The 20,926-nt window shown below is 51.8% G+C and overlaps 1 protein-coding gene across 1 annotated transcript in view; it reads left to right on the top strand.

The window, feature by feature from the left end:
• The first annotated feature begins 6,557 nt into the window (after positions 1-6,557).
• wdfy3 (WD repeat and FYVE domain containing 3) overlaps positions 6,558-20,926 on the top strand; it is a 185,836-nt gene continuing 171,467 nt past the window's right edge. Inside the window, 1 exon segment of the mRNA XM_079517855.1 lies at positions 6,558-6,831. The gene's annotated coding sequence lies outside the window, so the exon portion shown is untranslated.

The raw sequence follows: 20,926 nt of genomic DNA, 5'->3' as shown, positions 1-20,926 counted from the left end.
AAGAAATGCAAACGCAACTCCTTTCCATGCCATACCGGAAGGCAGCAGTCGGGGGAATTGCTTTTTTCCGAAGTCTCCTGAACTTGGAACGCCTGGGGGAAAAGTGTTGTCTTGTCCACACCAGATCCTTCTCTTATGGCGTCTGGTGTCTCTTTTCCTGTAGATATGTGAAGAGCATGGCGCGCTACTGTGAGGAGACCAACAGGTGGGAGGGCGCGGAGTGGATGTGGTGTGGTGGTGAATTCCACTGTGTCACTCTCAGGCTGAGGAAGGACCACGTACCCGTGGCTGACGACGATGATGAAAGCTCTGATGATGATTTTGATTCTTTTGATTTAGACACCGATGATACCGATGATTCTTATCCAGAGGAAGATACGGAGGAGGAGGATTGCTGTTTGTATAGTTAAAAAAGGCAAAAAACATTTTTTTATTTTGAGCTGTGCCTCCGTTTCATTGTGTGATTTTTGTCTTTTTTTGTTATCTGAGCTCAATTGCACCCAAAAAACCTGAACTTTTAATATTCTGTAAATGTTCTGTAGTCTGGGGTTTTCTGGCTCAAACAAGTGCTCTGATTGTCCTGCTGTTTGTGATGTCACAGCCTGCAAATCCCATATATGTCAATGGGATTTGCCAACAGATGCCAGCAGCAAAAAATACAATAAATGAAAATTAATGTCCTGAAGCCTTTAATGCTATGCTATCCAACTAACTGTTTGTGAAGATTAATTTAATCTACTGCACTGGCTCTGATGTGCCAATAGATGTTATAGTAGGGATGTGGGAATGTGTGGTGTTTATGAACACAAGGCTGCTGTACTTTATACCTCATACTAAGCATTTAAAGAATGAGGTATAAAGTACTTTATACCTCATACTAAGCATTTAAAGAATGAGGTATAAAGTACAGCAGCCTTGTGTTCATACAACAGAAAGATTGGGTATTGGGTAAGACTGACGTTATGTATCTTTCAGGACCTTTCACTGCTTCGACTCAACCGTTACTCTATGGCTCTGGTCTTGTTTTTTTTTTGAATGCCACTACTGTTGGATCAGCCATAAACTACACAGGTTCATCCCGATGTTCATCTTTGTAATGTTAGTGTTAGTAAAAAGCAGGTAGAGTAACGTTTGGCTTGCCATTTTCCAAAATGGCCACCACCTGCTGTTATTTTACAAATTCAGGTTCTAGACCACCTAGGATCTTCATGGGGGAGATAATGAGGTGGGGCAATCACATTCTCTCCCTTTGACCTGATGACAATGACAGATCCATTTTCAAGGAAGCCAGTGATTTGCTTGTTTTGAGGGAAGGGGGAGGGCTTTCCACACATGAGTGGCTGTGCTGTGGAAGGTGGATTTAAAAAGTTAAATATCTAAAAAAGTATAAACTTTTTCAAAACTTTTTCACCAAAGAAAATTCAAAGATAGATGAACATTTTAAAGTTTGAATGGAATTTCAAAGTGAAAGTATGATGGAGTAATAAGTTTTTGCGACCAGTCATTAGTCTTACAACTACAACCTATCTCAAACCCTCACCCTAAACCTAACCTCCCACGGGGCAGCACACCTAAACCTAACCTTAACCCATGTCTAACCAATGACTAGTCTAAACTAAGTATGCACCCCCCTAAACCTAACCCGAACGGCCTAACCTCAGTAAAACTATGCCTTCCCGGGAGCCAATCAGACACATGGTGAGGCGGGTCTACCCTAGAACGTTGGTGGGATTCATAATCACGCCACCAGGAGGGGGTGGGGTGGAGGTGAGCGGGTGGGGTCGACATATGCCCTTACTGGGCTGCATTCACACAATCAAGACCCCTGTCTTGTGTCTGTGCTTAATGGCGACTGTGGCTCAAGAGGTAGAGCAGGACGCAATATTAGGGTGACGTGCATGCAGTCATTGCAGTGTGTCATCAGGGACTGGGTCTGGATGTATCTCTCTCTCTCTCTGTGTGTGTGTGTTTGTGTGTGTGTGTGTGTGTGTGTGTGTGTGTGTGTGTGTGTGTGTGTGTGTGTGTGTGTGTGTGTGTGTGTGTGTGTGTGTGTGTGTGTGTGTGTGTGTGTGTGTGTGTGTGTGTGCGCGTGTGCGTGCGTGCTCTCGCTCTCGGACCCTAGGTTGTGATCCAATCCAGGTCTCCAAGTACCACCCTGCAAGATCTGTGTGGAAAAAGGTCACTCCATTTGGGTCGCCTCCGATGCTGAATGATCCGTCAGCTGCTTGTGTTCTGAATGGAAACATCTATGTTACAGGTAACATACCTGGTCTTAAAGGCTCTCAGTCAGTGGTGGAAGAAGTATGCGGCGTGTTACTTGATTGGCCGAGATCTACGTCAATTAAAGCTCATTATTTAATAAAACCCTCAGCGCCATTGCTGTAGCACTTTCGATCGATCAAGCCATAATGCTACTTACGTTAGCATTGGGTAGCTAGCTGTTGTTGTCATAACACTGGGTCGCCCATCTTAGAACGTCGTCGCCATAATAATTCTATCTGTTTCTGACCAAAAATGCCATCTGGGACAAGGAATAGGACATTCCTTGTCCCAGATGGCATTTTTGGTCAAAACAAGGTTTATTTGACGGCACAGAGCCGACGATGTAGAGCCCTCCTGTGCACCGGCATAGATCCGTTTGGTAAACAAGAGCTGTCCAGGACCCGTTTAACTTCCTAGTTTGTGTCAAGGACTGTCTAAAGAGGACGGGACGCGAAGACCGTACGGGCGACGCCATGTTGCTCCATGGTGCTCCATGGAAGGAAAGAAACATGCGCAGTTGAGACCAAGGAAGCTGAACGCGGAAGTGTTGGCTGCATATAGCCCATTGCGCATGTTTCTTTCCTTCCATGGAGCAACATGGCGTCGCCCGTACGACGCCATGTTGTCTTCGCGTCTCGTCCTTCTTAGACAGTCCTTGGTTTGTGTTCACTACCGGAAGTCTGGAAATGTGGCTTTTCAAAATAAGAGCTCAACTGGGAAAAATGCTGGCGTGCATTAGATCATAATTTGTCAATAAATGCTAGCGGTCTAAGTGTTAATCGTAGCAACTGTCATAATAGACTCACTTCAACTTCACTGCAGGTTGGGCACACACACATTGGAGCCCAGTAAAAGTCACTATTGTGTTAATTGTCGTTTCTAGACCGTGGTTGCTACATGGCGCGCTTCAACCCCAAGACCAACCGCTGGACCTCGTGTGACCCCATACAAGGTGACACGCTACGCTACGGGCATAGTCTGGCTGTGGTGGAGGGAAAGATCTACGCTCTAGGAGGCCTGGATGACGAAGAGAGGTGAGAGATCTACGCTCTAGGAGGCCTGGATCACGAAGAGAGGTAAGAAAGATCTACACTCTAGGAGGCCTGGATGACGAAGAGAGGTAAGAAAGATCTACGCTCTAGGAGGCCTGGATGACGAAGAGAGGTGAGAAAGATCTACGCTCTAGGAGGCCTGGACCACGAAGAGAGGTAAGAAAGATCTACACTCTAGGAGGCCTGGATGACGAAGAGAGGTAAGAAAGATCTACGCTCTAGGAGGCCTGGATGACGAAGAGAGGTAAGAAAGATCTACGCTCTAGGAGGCCTGGATGACGAAGAGAGGTGAGAAAGATCTACGCTCTAGGAGGCCTGGATGACGAAGAGAGGTGAGAAAGATCTATGCTCTAGGAGGCCTGGATGACGAAGAGAGGTGAGAGATCTACGCTCTAGGAGGCCTGGATCACGAAGAGAGGTAAGAAAGATCTACGCTCTAGGAGGCCTGGATCACGAAGAGAGGTAAGAAAGATCTACGCTCTAGGAGGCCTGGATGACGAAGAGAGGTAAGAAAGATCTACGCTCTAGGAGGCCTGGATGACGAAGAGAGGTGAGAAAGATCTACGCTCTAGGAGGCCTGGATGACGAAGAGAGGTAAGAAAGATCTACGCTCTAGGAGGCCTGGATGACGAAGAGAGGTAAGAAAGATCTACGCTCTAGGAGGCCTGGATGACGAAGAGAGGTAAGAAAGATCTACGCTCTAGGAGGCCTGGATGACGAAGAGAGGTGAGACACTGTTCACCACCAACAGGTGCGTGCACACAGACATCAAAGGGGGCTTCAGCCCCTGCCCTTTTACCCGTCTGTAAAACAACTGCCCAACTGCATTTACTACATGGTGAAAGAAATGCAAACGCAACTCCTTTCCATGCCATACCGGAAGGCAGCAGTCGGGGGAATTGCTTTTTTCCGAAGTCTCCTGAACTTGGAACGCCTGGGGGAAAAGTGTTGTCTTGTCCACACCAGATCCTTCTCTTATGGCGTCTGGTGTCTCTTTTCCTGTAGATATGTGAAGAGCATGGCGCGCTACTGTGAGGAGACCAACAGGTGGGAGGGCGCGGAGTGGATGTGGTGTGGTGGTGAATTCCACTGTGTCACTCTCAGGCTGAGGAAGGACCACGTACCCGTGGCTGACGACGATGATGAAAGCTCTGATGATGATTTTGATTCTTTTGATTTAGACACCGATGATACCGATGATTCTTATCCAGAGGAAGATACGGAGGAGGAGGATTGCTGTTTGTATAGTTAAAAAAGGCAAAAAACATTTTTTTATTTTGAGCTGTGCCTCCGTTTCATTGTGTGATTTTTGTCTTTTTTTGTTATCTGAGCTCAATTGCACCCAAAAAACCTGAACTTTTAATATTCTGTAAATGTTCTGTAGTCTGGGGTTTTCTGGCTCAAACAAGTGCTCTGATTGTCCTGCTGTTTGTGATGTCACAGCCTGCAAATCCCATATATGTCAATGGGATTTGCCAACAGATGCCAGCAGCAAAAAATACAATAAATGAAAATTAATGTCCTGAAGCCTTTAATGCTATGCTATCCAACTAACTGTTTGTGAAGATTAATTTAATCTACTGCACTGGCTCTGATGTGCCAATAGATGTTATAGTAGGGATGTGGGAATGTGTGGTGTTTATGAACACAAGGCTGCTGTACTTTATACCTCATACTAAGCATTTAAAGAATGAGGTATAAAGTACTTTATACCTCATACTAAGCATTTAAAGAATGAGGTATAAAGTACAGCAGCCTTGTGTTCATACAACAGAAAGATTGGGTATTGGGTAAGACTGACGTTATGTATCTTTCAGGACCTTTCACTGCTTCGACTCAACCGTTACTCTATGGCTCTGGTCTTGTTTTTTTTTTGAATGCCACTACTGTTGGATCAGCCATAAACTACACAGGTTCATCCCGATGTTCATCTTTGTAATGTTAGTGTTAGTAAAAAGCAGGTAGAGTAACGTTTGGCTTGCCATTTTCCAAAATGGCCACCACCTGCTGTTATTTTACAAATTCAGGTTCTAGACCACCTAGGATCTTCATGGGGGAGATAATGAGGTGGGGCAATCACATTCTCTCCCTTTGACCTGATGACAATGACAGATCCATTTTCAAGGAAGCCAGTGATTTGCTTGTTTTGAGGGAAGGGGGAGGGCTTTCCACACATGAGTGGCTGTGCTGTGGAAGGTGGATTTAAAAAGTTAAATATCTAAAAAAGTATAAACTTTTTCAAAACTTTTTCACCAAAGAAAATTCAAAGATAGATGAACATTTTAAAGTTTGAATGGAATTTCAAAGTGAAAGTATGATGGAGTAATAAGAGCACAAAATGGGACCTTTTTTCCATAGTTAAAAAGGTACAAGCATAAGTAACTGCATAAAGCTCAACATTTTGAAGCTTGAACTAACTTTCTAGCATAAAGTATGTGGAAGTAGTTAGATGGCGAAAAAAGTGGCGGAACTTAGAATGAATAAGTAAATATAAACTGTCTAACGATAACTAGTGTGTGCTCGCTTGGGCGAGCACACAATACGAATACATATAAACTGTCAATAACTAGTGTGTGGTCACTGGGGCGAGCCCACAAATATAAACTGTCAATAACTAGTGTGTGGTCACTGGGGCGAGCCCACACATATAAACTCAATAACTAGTGTGTGCTCGATGGGGCGAGCCCACCACACTATAGCTCAGGTCTCAGCTCAGCTGTCATTTGGTTATGTGTGTCAACTCGGTGCCCAGCAGCAGGTGTCGCTGTTGGCCGTGACTCGGCTGGATGCTTTAAATGTTTAGTATATAAGGTATAAAGTACAGCAGCCTTGTGTTCATAAAACAGAAAGATTGGGTATTGGGTAAGACTGACGTTATGTATCTTTCAGGACCTTTCACTGCTTCGTCTCAACCATTACTCAATGGCTCTGGTCTCAGCCACCGTTGTGGATATTCTGATATTCCGTTTTTTTTTGTTTTTTTTATTATGTTAGCCACTACACACAGGTGTCGCTGTTGGCCGTGACTCGGGGACCAGCAGCTCTGCTGCTGTCTGGGATCCTCCTGCTGCTAAAACCTACTGGACACCAGCAGGTGTCGCTGTTGTCCGTAACTCGGGGCTGGATGCTTTGGGACCAGCAGCTCTACTATAGTATACTGTCTGGGATCCTCCTGCTGCTGAAACCTCCTGGACGCTTCATGCAACGCTGCTGCTGCGTTGTTTGGATGTGGAGAAGCAGCGACACACACACAGCCAGCCAGCCAAGAGGCTCAGGCAGGCCATCAGCAGAATGAACACATAAGAAAATAAGATAGAGAAAAACCCACAACACAGACACTACTTCTGGATTAAACTCAACCCGCCGCATCGCAGCATCCATCCCTCCATCCATCCCGTCTTATGGATCAGTCCTCTGAGGACACGCAGTGCAGCAGAGCAGCTCTTCTCCTCCTCCGTGTGTGTGAAGAATAAACCGGTGGCCGTATCTGTCTGTCAACACAACGCAAATAACACTGGTAAGGATCAGAGGAGGCTATGCTAACACACCTTTAGCATCCCATGCTAGCCCAGCTGGAGCCTTCTCTCCCTGTGTGTGTGTGTGTGTGTGTGTGTGTGTGTAGCTGTTATCATAGCATGCTATATATTATAGCCACCACAACAACACAACACAATGTCAGCACAATTTTAAGACGCTATAGCCGTGTTTCATAATATTATGTTGTTTTACTAGTGTGTGTGATTTATTTTAAAGTATTTGTCAGACAGAGAGAGTTGCCTTTCAAATGCTAACGAGCTATCTCTATCAGCTGGTTGGTGCCTAGCTATGATAATAGCATCGCAGGCTACATTATTTATTATTATGAACTCACTGCCACTGCATTTAGTGTGGTAAAATAATATAATGTCATGGTGTTGTGGTGGTTTTATTTAAACAATATACTAATGAACAATAACCGCTATAGCAGGGCTGGATATTAATGAACACAATGAGTGTTTAGATTTCAGGTTAAATCAATGTAGCCTAGATCAGATGGATGTTGTGGGTTGAGGAGGTTGTGTTGTTTTGGGGAGGCTAACCGTATCAACCCCATGGATGGATGGATGGATGGAAGGATGGATGGGGCTGATGTTGGCTTCATATTAGACTGTCTGACAGCATTGTTGTTGTTGTTCAACATTAGGTAGTCTAAAAACGGTGTGGCTTGTCTGTCAAAGTGGGGGTCCGGTGGTGGGGGTCCTTGAGGAGGGGGCTTCACACGGGGTCCGGTGGTGGGGGTCCTTGAGGAGGGGGCTTCACACGGGGTCCGGTGGTTGGGGGTCCTTGAGGAGGGGGCTTCACACGGGGTCCGGTGGTGGGGGTCCTTGAGGAGGGGGCTTCACACGGGGTCCGGTGGTTGGGGGTCTATAGGCATATATCTTTATAATGAGAATGATTGTGTATATAGGCCTATATCTTTATAATGAGAATGATTGTGTATATAGGCCTATATCTTAATGATTGTGTATATTTAGGCCTATATCTTTATTTGAAAGATATTTTTGGGCTTTTTCTGCCTTTATTGATGGATACAGTAGTCGACAGGAAATGGGGAGTGACGCATAGCAAAGTTTGTCAGGATCGGGAGTCAAACCTGCAACGCCTGGATCGGGAGTCAAACCTGCAACGCCTGGATCGGGAGTCAAACCTGCAATGCCTGCGGCACATTGGCATTTTGGCAGCCTAATAATAATAATAATAATCATTATATTGTCGCTGTTAGGTGGAAAAGTAACCAAAATGGTTACTTTTCAGGATTCAAAATGAACAAAAGCAGCAGATCTACAAGCTCAAAAGCTTGTATATCTGCTACTTCTGATCCTTTTGTGAGACACTGTAGTGTAGGGTGTTCAAGACACTAGTGTAGGGTGTTCAAGACACTGTAGTGTAGGGTGTTCAAGACACTGTAGTGTAGGGTGTTCAAGACACTGTAGTGTAGGGTGTTCAAGACACTGTAGTGTAGGGTGTTCAAGACACTAGTGTAGGGTGTTCAAGACACTGTAGTGTAGGGTGTTCAAGACACTGTAGTGTAGAGTGTTCAAGACACTGTAGTGTAGGGTGTTCAAGACACTGTAGTGTAGTAGGGTGTTCAAGACACTGTAGTGTAGGGTGTTCAAGACACTAGTGTAGGGTGTTCAAGACACTGTAGTGTAGGGTGTTCAAGACACTGTAGTGTAGGGTGTTCAAGACACTGTAGTGTAGGGTGTTCAAGACACTGTAGTGTAGGGTGTTCAAGACACTGTAGTGTAGGGTGTTCAAGACACTGTAGTGTAGGGTGTTCAAGACACTGTAGTGTAGTAGGGTGTTCAAGTAGGGCGTTCATTTACGAAAAAAGTTAAAATTTGGAGGTAAGAAGAGGTTTCCCGGGCAGACAGCAACAATATGCCCCTTTAACAGTAGTAGAGCCCCCGAAATGCGTGCGCGCGCACACACACACACGCACGCAAGCACACACGCACGCACGCACATTTATTGCTGTTTGCTCCACAGACAGTATAAGGACTGCAATTTAGTCAGTGCCTAGAGCCCACATGTAAACACTGGTGAGTCATGAGAGAAAGAAGGGGACAATTTGTGGTGCAGTTTTATGCCGAGGCTGAGGTGTCTCAATTGTTCTCCAATTAGTTATTAATTGCCCTTAACAAATAACACCGGCCGCGTTTAATAGACCATTTAATTTTAGCCACGCATATTGTCCATTTTAATTACTGCGTTTACTGGCAGCTAGAGTGTTCACTCAGTGTTGTGGTAGATATCTATCTATCTATCTATCTATCTATCTATCTATCTATCTATCTATCTATAGAGTGTTCACTCAGTGTTGTGGTAGATATCTAGGTAGATATCTCCTTACAGTGGATAGTTGAGGCTTACATGAGATCAGAGTTGTGGTAGATATCTCCTTACAGTGGATAGTTGAGGCTTACATGAGATCAGAGTTGTGGTAGATATCTCCTTACAGTGGATAGTTGAGGCTTACATGAGATCAGTGTTGTGGTAGATATCTCCTTACAGTGGATAGTTGAGGCTTACATGAGATCAGAGTTGCTCTAAGAGCAGATCAGTGATTTTAGCATGTTAAAATACCATCAGATTGTAACCTGAGCAGACAGTCAGTCCTGAGTGAAATTATGGCAAGCATAAACGAATTGGGGCACTACATCAATTACATTTTATAATAAGCAGAGACATCTAACTACATGCTGAAAAGGTTCTAACTAATTTTGTTAGCAGTAACAGTTAAAGGTAGGCTTCTTTTGTTAAAACACAATGTTTTTTGCCAAAAGGTTAATTATACTTCTTATAATGTACTGATATGTTGACATTTTAATGTCAATTTAGACTCTAAAAAAAGGTCAACATTTGTCATTTGTATAGTGTTCTCGTTCCAGTTGTGTGTCTGCTCCTTCTACAGTCTATGGTCTGCTCATTTCTTTGTGTCATCACTTTCAATTCCACTTGTGAGTTCTCTATTCTGATAGTATCACATTTGTATCCCCACCCAAAGATGCATTTTCTGTTTTAAAGAACTGGAGAGACATGGAGACTCCTGTTTACCAGAAAAGAAAATCACCTACCCTACCTTTTAATCAAACTACTGACCTGACCTGACCTGTCTGAGCTGAGTGGTGCTGTTGGGGTGTCTGACTATTGGCTGTCAGACTATTGGTTATCTGACTATTGGCTGTCAGACTATTGGCTGTCAGACTATTGGTTGTCGGACTATTGGCTGTCAGACTATAGAGTGTCGCAGTCCCGCCCCTTACCATGGACCAGGAAATGATTCTCCGTTCATTTTCCTCATAGACATTTCAGAAAGTATTTATTTAAAGACGTTTACGCCGCGGACAAAGCCAACTCGAGTCGTGACAAATCATGACAACAAACAATAATTAGAAAGAAGAAAAAAACGGCAGGTTACAACACTTTTTTTGTTGTTTTTCTTCTTTGTAATTATTTGTTTGGTCCAAAATATTGTTTGTGTTGTCATGAGTTGTCACGACTCGAGTTGGCTTTGTCCGCGGCGTAACCGTCTTTAAATAAATACTTCATGAAATGGGAAATGGGAAAAATGCATTGGGTTTCATTTCCTAGTCCATGGTAGGGGGCGGGACTGCGACGCACTATTGGCTGTCAGACTATTGGTTGTCGGACTATTGGCTGTCAGACTATTGGTTGTCGAACTATTGGCTGTCAGACTATTGGTTGTCGGACTATTGGCTGTCAGACTATTGTAGAATACAGCCTCAGGTCTTAAGGTGTGTGTGTGTGTCAACCTGTGGTGGGAGTAACCTGGATCTGTCCTGGAGGCCCATATTGTCTCTGCTTTGGTGTTCAGGATATAAATACACCAGAGAGGAAGAAGCCTCGACACGTCAGCCCAACGCTCTCCCGGTCCATAAATTATCCAGATGTTGCTGAAAGTCATTTTGAAAGCTCATGTTTTTAGTGGAAAAACAAACTTCAGTGTGTTTTGTGGGGGACAATAAAGTCTCGGTTTTCACAAGGAAAACACACAATTAAGCAACAACGTACGTATAGAACCTTTTTACGTGTTCACATCAAAACACTGTGGGAAACACAGGCTTCCCATGGGGCCCAGAGGCTTCCCATGGGGCCCAGGGGCCCAGAGGCTTCCCATGGGGCCCAGAGGCTTCCCATGGGGCCCAGGGGCCCAGAGGCTTCCCATGGGGCCCAGGGGCCCAGAGGCTTCCCATGGGGCCCAGAGGCTTCCCATGGGGCCCAGAGGCTTCCCATGGGGCCCAGGGGCCCAGAGGCTTCCCATGGGGCCCAGGGGCCCAGAGGCTTCCCATGGGGCCCAGGGGCCCAGAGGCTTCCCAAGGGGCCCAGAGGCTTCCCATGGGGCCCAGGGGCCCAGAGGCTTCCCATGGGGCCCAGAGGCTTCCCATGGGGCCCAGGGGCCCAGAGGCTTCCCAAGGGGCCCAGAGGCTTCCCATGAGGCTTCCCAAGGGGCCCAGAGGCTTCCCATGGGGCCCAGGGGCCCAGAGGCTTCCCAAGGGGCCCAGAGGCTTCCCATGAGGCTTCCCAAGGGGCCCAGAGGCTTCCCATGGGGCCCAGAGGCTTCCCATGGGGCCCAGGGGCCCAGAGGCTTCCCATGGGGCCCAGGGGCCCAGAGGCTTCCCAAGGGGCCCAGAGGCTTCCCATGAGGCTTCCCAAGGGGCCCAGAGGCTTCCCATGGGGCCCAGAGGCTTCCCATGAGGCTTCCCAAGGGGCCCAGAGGCTTCCCATGGGGCCCAGAGGCTTCCCATGGGGCCCAGGGGCCCAGAGGCTTCCCATGGGGCCCAGGGGCCCAGAGGCTTCCCAAGGGGCCCAGAGGCTTCCCATGGGGCCCAGGGGCCCAGAGGCTTCCCATGGGGCCCAGGGGCCCAGAGGCTTCCCAAGGGGCCCAGAGGCTTCCCATGAGGCTTCCCAAGGGGCCCAGAGGCTTCCCATGGGGCCCAGAGGCTTCCCATGGGGCCCAGGGGCCCAGAGGCTTCCCAAGGGGCCCAGAGGCTTCCCATGGGGCCCAGGGGCCCAGAGGCTTCCCATGGGGCCCAGGGGCCCAGAGGCTTCCCATGGGGCCCAGAGGCTTCCCAAGGGGCCCAGAGGCTTCCCATGAGGCTTCCCATGGGGCCCAGAGGCTTCCCAAGGGGCCCAGAGGCTTCCCATGGGGCCCAGGGGCCCAGAGGCTTCCCAAGGGGCCCAGAGGCTTCCCATGAGGCTTCCCATGGGGCCCAGAGGCTTCCCATGGAGCCCAGAGGCTTCCCAAGGGGCCCAGAGACCCAGAGGCTTCCCATGGGGCCCAGGGGCCCAGAGGCTTCCCAAGGGGCCCAGAGGCTTCCCATGAGGCTTCCCAAGGGGCCCAGAGGCTTCCCATGGGGCCCAGAGGCTTCCCAAGGGGCCCAGAGGCTTCCCATGAGGCTTCCCAAGGGGCCCAGAGGCTTCCCATGGGGCCCAGAGGCTTCCCATGGGGCCCAGGGGCTTCCCAAGGGGTCCAGAGGCTTCCCATGGGGCCCAGAGGCTTCCCAAGGGGCCCAGAGGCTTCCCAAGGGGCCCAGAGGCTTCCCATGGGGCCCAGGGGCCCAGAGGCTTCCCATGGGGCCCAGAGGCTTCCCAAGGGGCCCAGAGGCTTCCCATGGGGCCCAGAGGCTTCCCAAGGGGCCCAGAGGCTTCCCATGGGGCCCAGAGGCTTCCCATGGGGCCCAGAGGCTTCCCATGGGGCCCAGGGGCCCAGAGGCTTCCCAAGGGGCCCAGAGGCTTCCCATGAGGCTTCCCATGGGGCCCAGAGGCTTCCCATGGAGCCCAGAGGCTTCCCAAGGGGCCCAGAGACCCAGAGGCTTCCCATGGGGCCCAGAGGCTTCCCAAGGGGCCCAGAGGCTTCCCATGAGGCTTCCCAAGGGGCCCAGAGGCTTCCCATGGGGCCCAGAGGCTTCCCATGGGGCCCAGGGGCCCAGAGGCTTCCCATGGGGCCCAGGGGCCCAGAGGCTTCCCAAGGGGCCCAGAGACCCAGAGGCTTCCCATGGGGCCCAGGGGCCCAGAGGCTTCCCAAGGGGCCCAGAGGCTTCCCATGAGGCTTCCCAAGGGGTCCAGAGGCTTCCCATGGGGCCCAGAGGCTTCCCATGGGGCCCAGAGGCTTCCCAAGGGGCCCAGAGGCTTCCCATGGGGCCCATAGGCTTCCCAAGGGGCCCAGAGGCTTCCCATGGGGCCCAGGGGCCCAGAGGCTTCCCAAGGGGCCCAGAGGCTTCCCATGAGGCTTCCCAAGGGGTCCAGAGGCTTCCCATGGGGCCCAGAGGCTTCCCAAGGGGCCCAGAGGCTTCCCAAGGGGCCCAGAGGCTTCCCAAAAGGCCCAGAGGTTTCCCATGGGGCCCAGGGGCCCAGAGGCTTCCCATGGGGCCCAGGGGCCCAGAGGCTTCCCAAGGGGCCCAGAGGCTTCCCAAGGGGCCCAGGCCCAGAGGCTTCCCATGGGGCCCAGAGGCTTCCCATGGGGCCCAGAGGCTTCCCGAGGGGCCCAGAGGCTTCCCATGGGGCCCAGAGGCTTCCCATGGGGCCCAGAGGCTTCCCAAAAGGCCCAGAGGTTTCCCATGGGGCCCAGGGGCCCAGAGGCTTCCCATGGGGCCCAGGGGCCCAGAGGCTTCCCAAGGGGCCCAGAGGCTTCCCAAGGGGCCCAGAGGCTTCCCATGGGGCCCAGAGGCTTCCCATGGGGCCCAGAGGCTTCCCAAGGGGCCCAGAGGCTTCCCATGGGGCCCAGAGGCTTCCCAAGGGGCCCAGAGGCTTCCCAAGGGGCCCAGAGGCTTCCCAAGGGGCCCAGAGGCTTCCCATGGGGCCCAGAGGCTTCCCAAGGGGCCCAGAGGCTTCCCATGGGGCCCAGAGGCTTCCCGAGGGGCCCAGAGGCTTCCCGAGGGGCCCAGAGGCTTCCCATGGGGCCCAGAGGCTTCCCATGGGGCCCAGAGGCTTCCCATGGGGCCCAGAGGCTTCCCGAGGGGCCCAGAGGCTTCCCATGGGGCCCAGAGGCTTCCCGAGGGGCCCAGAGGCTTCCCGAGGGGCCCAGAGGCTTCCCATGGGGCCCAGGGGCCCAGAGGCTTCCCATGGGGCCCAGAGGCTTCCCATGGGGCCCAGAGGCTTCCCATGGGGCCCAGAGGCTTCCCGAGGGGCCCAGAGGCTTCCCATGGGGCCCAGAGGCTTCCCGAGGGGCCCAGAGGCTTCCCGAGGGGCCCAGAGGCTTCCCATGGGGCCCAGGGGCCCAGAGGCTTCCCAAGGGGCCCAGAGGCTTCCCAAGGGGCCCAGAGGCTTCCCAAGGGGCCCAGAGGCTTCCCATGGGGCCCAGAGGCTTCCCGAGGGGCCCAGAGGCTTCCCGAGGGGCCCAGAGGCTTCCCATGGGGCCCAGAGGCTTCCCATGAGGCCCAGAGGCTTCCCATGGGGCCCAGAGGCGTCCCATGGGGCCCAGAGGCTTCCCATGGGGCCCAGAGGCTTCCCAAGGGGCCCAGAGGCTTCCCATGGGGCCCAGAGGCTTCCCATGGGGCCCAGAGGCTTCCCAAGGGGCCCAGAGGCTTCCCATGGGGCCCAGAGGCTTCCCATGGGGCCCAGAGGCTTCCCATGGGGCCCAGAGGCTTCCCGAGGGGCCCAGAGGCTTCCCGAGGGGCCCAGAGGCTTCCCATGGGGCCCAGAGGCTTCCCATGGGGCCCAGAGGCTTCCCAAGGGGCCCAGAGGCTTCCCATGGGGCCCAGAGGCTTCCCATGGGGCCCAGAGGCTTCCCGAGGGGCCCAGAGGCTTCCCAAGGGGCCCAGAGGCTTCCCAAGGGGCCCAGAGGCTTCCCATGGGGCCCAGAGGCTTCCCATGGGGCCCAGAGGCTTCCCATGGGCGTCCCAAGGGGCCCAGAGGCTTCCCAAGGGGCCCAGAGGCGTCCCATGGGGCCCAGAGTATAATGCAAATTAAAGGAGTTTGGAAGCTCCTTGTTTGCAAAGGAAACATTTAGCTTTAGTGCTTGAACTCAATATATGTGCATAGAGTATCTGTGATGAAGAGTAATAGTACTCCATCATAGATACTCAATCACAGATAGATACTCAAGCCAGTGTTTGATTTTGTCGACTTAAAATAGCAGATCTACAAGCTCACAACGTGTCGCAGCGCACCGCGTTCTGAGCTTGTGGATCTGCTATTTTCAGCAAGTGTAAAACTATGCCTTTCGACGGCATCAATTAAGGCCTGCCAAAATACATATATTTAGTCGACTAAAACTAGACAAACACTAAAACATTCCCGGTGACTAAAACTAAATAAACTATTCAATAGACTATGATTAAAACTAAAATCTAAATGTGCTGCCAAAAACAACACTGACTCAAGCTCTATGCACGTATATAGAGTTGTGCACTTTTCAAGCACTAAAGATAAATGTTTACTAATTTGCTACGTACGGCTACCATACTGTACAAGACCTACCATAATGTACAAGACCTACCATAATGTACAAGACCTACCATACTGTACAAGACCTACCATACTGTACAAGACCTACCATAATGTACAAGACCTACCATACTGTACGAGACCTACCATACTGTACAAGACCTACCATGCTGTACAAGACCTACCATACTGTACAAGACCTACCATAATGTACGAGACCTACCATACTGTACAAGACCTACCATACCGTACAAGACCTACCATACTGTACAAGACCTACCATAATGTACAAGACCTACCATACTGTACAAGACCTACCATACTGTACAAGACCTACCATAATGTACGAGACCTACCATACTGTACAAGACCTACCATACCGTACAAGACCTACCATACTGTACAAGACCTACCATACTGTACAAGACCTACCATACTGTACAAGACCTACCATAATGTACGAGACCTACCATACCGTACAAGACCTACCATACTGTACAAGACCTACCATACTGTACAAGACCTACCATACTGTACAAGACCTACCATAATGTACGAGCCCGGCACATGTTTGGATTGTTTATTCATGGTGTGGTAAGGCCCTTTGTCCATTGCTCATTTAGCCCTGTTCCTTCTGGGGAAGTGGCAACACTATAGCCACTTTCAACATGTTTAGTTTAACAAAGTGATTCTATACAATATATATTTTATAAATGGCCCTGGCAGCAGCTTGAGCCTCCATAGCGTGGCTGTCATTGTCATGAGTCTCTAAGTCCCCCCCCCCCCACCTGGAAGCGCGTCCACGCGCGCCAGCCAGGAGCTAGGCTCCACTGACTGGGGGGACCTCCACCCCAGGGAGACTGACGGAGCTGTCCACTACTGAGATAGGCTCCACTGACTGGGGGGACCTCCACCCCAGGGAGACTGACGGAGCTGTCCACTACTAGGTTAAGGTCTGTGCTGCCCGGGGGGACCTCCACCCCAGGGAGACTGACGGAGCTGTCCACTACTAGGTTAAGGTCTGTGCTGCCCGGGGGGACCTCCACCCCAGGGAGACTGACGGAGCTGTCCACTACTAGGTTAAGGTCTGTGCTGCCTGGGGGGACCTCCACCCCAGGGAGACTGACGGAGCTGTCCACTACTAGGTTAAGGTCTGTGACTGGGGGGACCTCCACCCCAGGGAGACTGACGGAGCTGTCCACTACTAGGTTAAGGTCTGACTGGGGGGACCTCCACCCCAGGGAGACTGACGGAGCTGTCCACTACTAGGTTAAGGTCTGTGCTGCCTGGGGGGACCTCCACCCCAGGGAGACTGACGGAGCTGTCCACTACTAGGTTAAGGTCTGCCTGGGGGGACCTCCACCCCAGGGAGACTGACGGAGCTGTCCACTACTAGGTTAAGGTCTGTGCTGCCTGGGGGGACCTCCACCCCAGGGAGACTGACGGAGCTGTCCACTACTAGGTTAAGGTCTGCCTGGGGGGACCTCCACCCCAGGGAGACTGACGGAGCTGTCCACTACTAGGTTAAGGTCTGTGCTGCCTGGGGGGACCTCCACCCCAGGGAGACTGACGGAGCTGTCCACTACTAGGTTAAGGTCTGACTGGGGGGACCTCCACCCCAGGGAGACTGACGGAGCTGTCCACTACTAGGTTAAGGTCTGTGCTGCCTGGGGGGACCTCCACCCCAGGGAGACTGACGGAGCTGTCCACTACTAGGTTAAGGTCTGCCTGGGGGGACCTCCACCCCAGGGAGACTGACGGAGCTGTCCACTACTAGGTTAAGGTCTGACTGGGGGGACCTCCACCCCAGGGAGACTGACGGAGCTGTCCACTACTAGGTTAAGGTCTGTGCTGCCTGGGGGGACCTCCACCCCAGGGAGACTGACGGAGCTGTCCACTACTAGGTTAAGGTCTGTGCTGCCTGGGGGGACCTCCACCCCAGGGAGACTGACGGAGCTGTCCACTACTAGGTTAAGGTCTGTGCTGCCTGGGGGGACCTCCACCCCAGGGAGACTGACGGAGCTGTCCACTACTAGGTTAAGGTCTGTGCTGCCTGGGGGGACCTCCACCCCAGGGAGACTGACGGAGCTGTCCACTACTAGGTTAAGGTCTGTGCTGCCCGGGGGGACCTCCACCCCAGGGAGACTGACGGAGCTGTCCACTACTAGGTTAAGGTCTGTGCTGCCCGGGGGGACCTCCACCCCAGGGAGACTGACGGAGCTGTCCACTACTAGGTTAAGGTCTGTGCTGCCCGGGGGGACCTCCACCCCAGGGAGACTGACGGAGCTGTCCACTACTAGGTTAAGGTCTGTGCTGCCTGGGGGGACCTCCACCCCAGGGAGACTGACGGAGCTCCACTACTAGGTTAAGGTCTGTGCTGCCTGGGGGGACCTCCACCCCAGGGAGACTGACGGAGCTCCACTACTAGGTTAAGGTCTGTGCTGCCTGGGGGGACCTCCACCCCAGGGAGACTGACGGAGCTCCACTACTAGGTTAAGGTCTGTGCTGCCTGGGGGGACCTCCACCCCAGGGAGACTGACGGAGCTCCACTACTAGGTTAAGGTCTGTGCTGCCTGGGGGGACCTCCACCCCAGGGAGACTGACGGAGCTGTCCACTACTAGGTTAAGGTCTGTGCTGCCTGGGGGGACCTCCACCCCAGGGAGACTGACGGAGCTGTCCACTACTAGGTTAAGGTCTGTGCTGCCTGGGGGGACCTCCACCCCAGGGAGACTGACGGAGCTGTCCACTACTAGGTTAAGGTCTGTGCTGCCTGGGGGGACCTCCACCCCAGGGAGACTGACGGAGCTGTCCACTACTAGGTTAAGGTCTGTGCTGCCTGGGGGGACCTCCACCCCAGGGAGACTGACGGAGCTGTCCACTACTAGGTTAAGGTCTGTGCTGCCTGGGGGGACCTCCACCCCAGGGAGACTGACGGAGCTGTCCACTACTAGGTTAAGGTCTGTGCTGCCCGGGGGGACCTCCACCCCAGGGAGACTGACGGAGCTGTCCACTACTAGGTTAAGGTCTGTGCTGCCCGGGGGGACCTCCACCCCAGGGAGACTGACGGAGCTGTCCACTACTAGGTTAAGGTCTGTGCTGCCTGGGGGGACCTCCACCCCAGGGAGACTGACGGAGCTGTCCACTACTAGGTTAAGGTCTGTGCTGCCTGGGGGGACCTCCACCCCAGGGAGACTGACGGAGCTGTCCACTACTAGGTTAAGGTCTGTGCTGCCTGGGGGGACCTCCACCCCAGGGAGACTGACGGAGCTGTCCACTACTAGGTTAAGGTCTGTGCTGCCTGGGGGGACCTCCACCCCAGGGAGACTGACGGAGCTGTCCACTACTAGGTTAAGGTCTGTGCTGCCCGGGGGGACCTCCACCCCAGGGAGACTGACGGAGCTGTCCACTACTAGGTTAAGGTCTGTGCTGCCTGGGGGGACCTCCACCCCAGGGAGACTGACGGAGCTGTCCACTACTAGGTTAAGGTCTGTGCTGCCTGGGGGGACCTCCACCCCAGGGAGACTGACGGAGCTGTCCACTACTAGGTTAAGGTCTGTGCTGCCTGGGGGGACCTCCACCCCAGGGAGACTGACGGAGCTGTCCACTACTAGGTTAAGGTCTGTGCTGCCTGGGAACATACTTGTAGAGGTTACCCAAACACACTGCTGCCACCAATGTAGCCTCAGCTACATGAACCCGGGTTCCCCATTCCAAAGGAACCCGGGTTCCCCATTCCAAAGGCACAGTACGTTACCATGAACCCGGGTTCCCCATTCCAAAGGCACAGTACGTTACCATGAACCCGGGTTCCCCATTCCAAAGGCACAGTACGTTACCATGAACCCGGGTTCCCCATTCCAAAGGCACAGTACGTTACCATGAACCCGGGTTCCCCATTCCAAAGGCACAGTACGTTACCATGAACCCGGGTTCCCCATTCCAAAGGCACAGTACGTTACCATGAACCCGGGTTCCCCATTCCAAAGGCACAGTACGTTACCATGAACCCGGGTTCCCCATTCCAAAGGCACAGTACGTTACCATGAACCCGGGTTCCCCATTCCAAAGGCACAGTACGTTACCATGAACCCGGGTTCCCCATTCCAAAGGCACAGTACGTTACCATGAACCCGGGTTCCCCATTCCAAAGGCACAGTACGTTACCATGAACCCGGGTTCCCCATTCCAAAGGCACAGTACGTTACCATGAACCCGGGTTCCCCATTCCAAAGGCACAGTACGTTACCATGAACCCGGGTTCCCCATTCCAAAGGCACAGTACGTTACCATGAACCCGGGTTCCCCATTCCAAAGGCACAGTACGTTACCAGTCCACTAAAGGTAGTAACGCCCCCCTCAGCTACCTGAACCCGGGTTCCCCATTCCAAAGGCACAGTACGTTACCAGTCGACTAAAGAGCCATGGCCCGATATAGGCAAGTAGTAACCCCCCCCCCCCCCACCTGAACCCGGGTTCCCCATTCCAAAGGCACAGTACGTTACCAGTCGACTAAAGAGCCATGGCCTGATAGGCAAGTAGTAGCCTGAGCTAACGCTAGACATTTCTGGCCTAGATGGGAGGGCCGCGGCTCAGATTTGCGCACACCCTGGATTGGTTCACCGATCTGTCCGTCAGCCCCGGTCTCTCCCCCCCCCCCCAGTGCAGCACTGTTATTGTGTCGACCAGAAGCAGAAACAACTGGTTGCTGGAGTATACCATTCTAACGGACTGTCAAAGTTATTTCCACAGAGTCGGCACACGTTGGTTTTGTTCTTAGACGGTGTGGTGGGTTCTTCAGCCATTCTCCTCATTTTCCTTGCATAGCCTTGTTTGAAGTTCCACTGGTAATGATTTCCTCACGGTGTTATTTTGAGGGGTGCACACCGCTCAGAGCCCTGACGTCACATCATTTGAAGCGACGCCTACGCGGAAAGGTTGACTCCCACGTTTAGGCCAGTGCATCCCATGCGTAAATCCAGGCTTTCATTTTTCGCGCAGACGAAATGTAAGCCTGGGTATCGAGGCTAGGCAAGTAGTAACGCAGCACCGTATATTATCCTACAATAATAAGTGCTGACAAATTGAAAGTGACTATAAATGAACTCGACCTATTCAATTCATATCCGTGTAGAACTAGGGATTTGAGCAGGAAAGCTTGGCCTGCACAGGAACAAAGATTACCAGCGGATATTTATATTTATCTAGAGTTATTTCCTCATTTTAATGGGAGGCTGACACAAATGATACTGTGTATTGTATTCATACTTCTGCATTTCTGTTCTGTTTCTTATGCTTCGGTCTTGGGAATAACCTCCAAGTCACACACACTAGTTTCACCTTCCAAGCAGCTACCAAGTATGCAAAGACTAGTGCTTTTGGTCACACAGCAAGAGGGAATCTAAAGACTAGTGCTTTTGGTCACACAGCAAGAGGGAATCTAAATGTTACTTGTTTTGTGTGAAGGCTTAGTTCTAAAGGCTTAGTTCAGATGAACATGTCCATGACACCATGAAATACTAACATCTCTAAAAACACACATATTACCCACATAAAGAACCCCAGGAAAGTGTTCCTTGTCTCCCAAACATCATTAAAATCAGATCTGGTTGCAGAAGGGGTGAGGTGGCCCTTGAAGTCATGGTTGTGTCATCATGGGCTTATT

The sequence above is a fragment of the Electrona antarctica genome (genome assembly GCF_951216825.1).
Source record: "Electrona antarctica genome assembly, chromosome: 13".
In the NCBI taxonomy this organism is placed as follows: Eukaryota; Metazoa; Chordata; class Actinopteri; order Myctophiformes; family Myctophidae; genus Electrona; species Electrona antarctica.
Note: the sequence above shows the minus strand (reverse complement) of the source record. Positions and strands in the feature narration are given on the sequence as shown.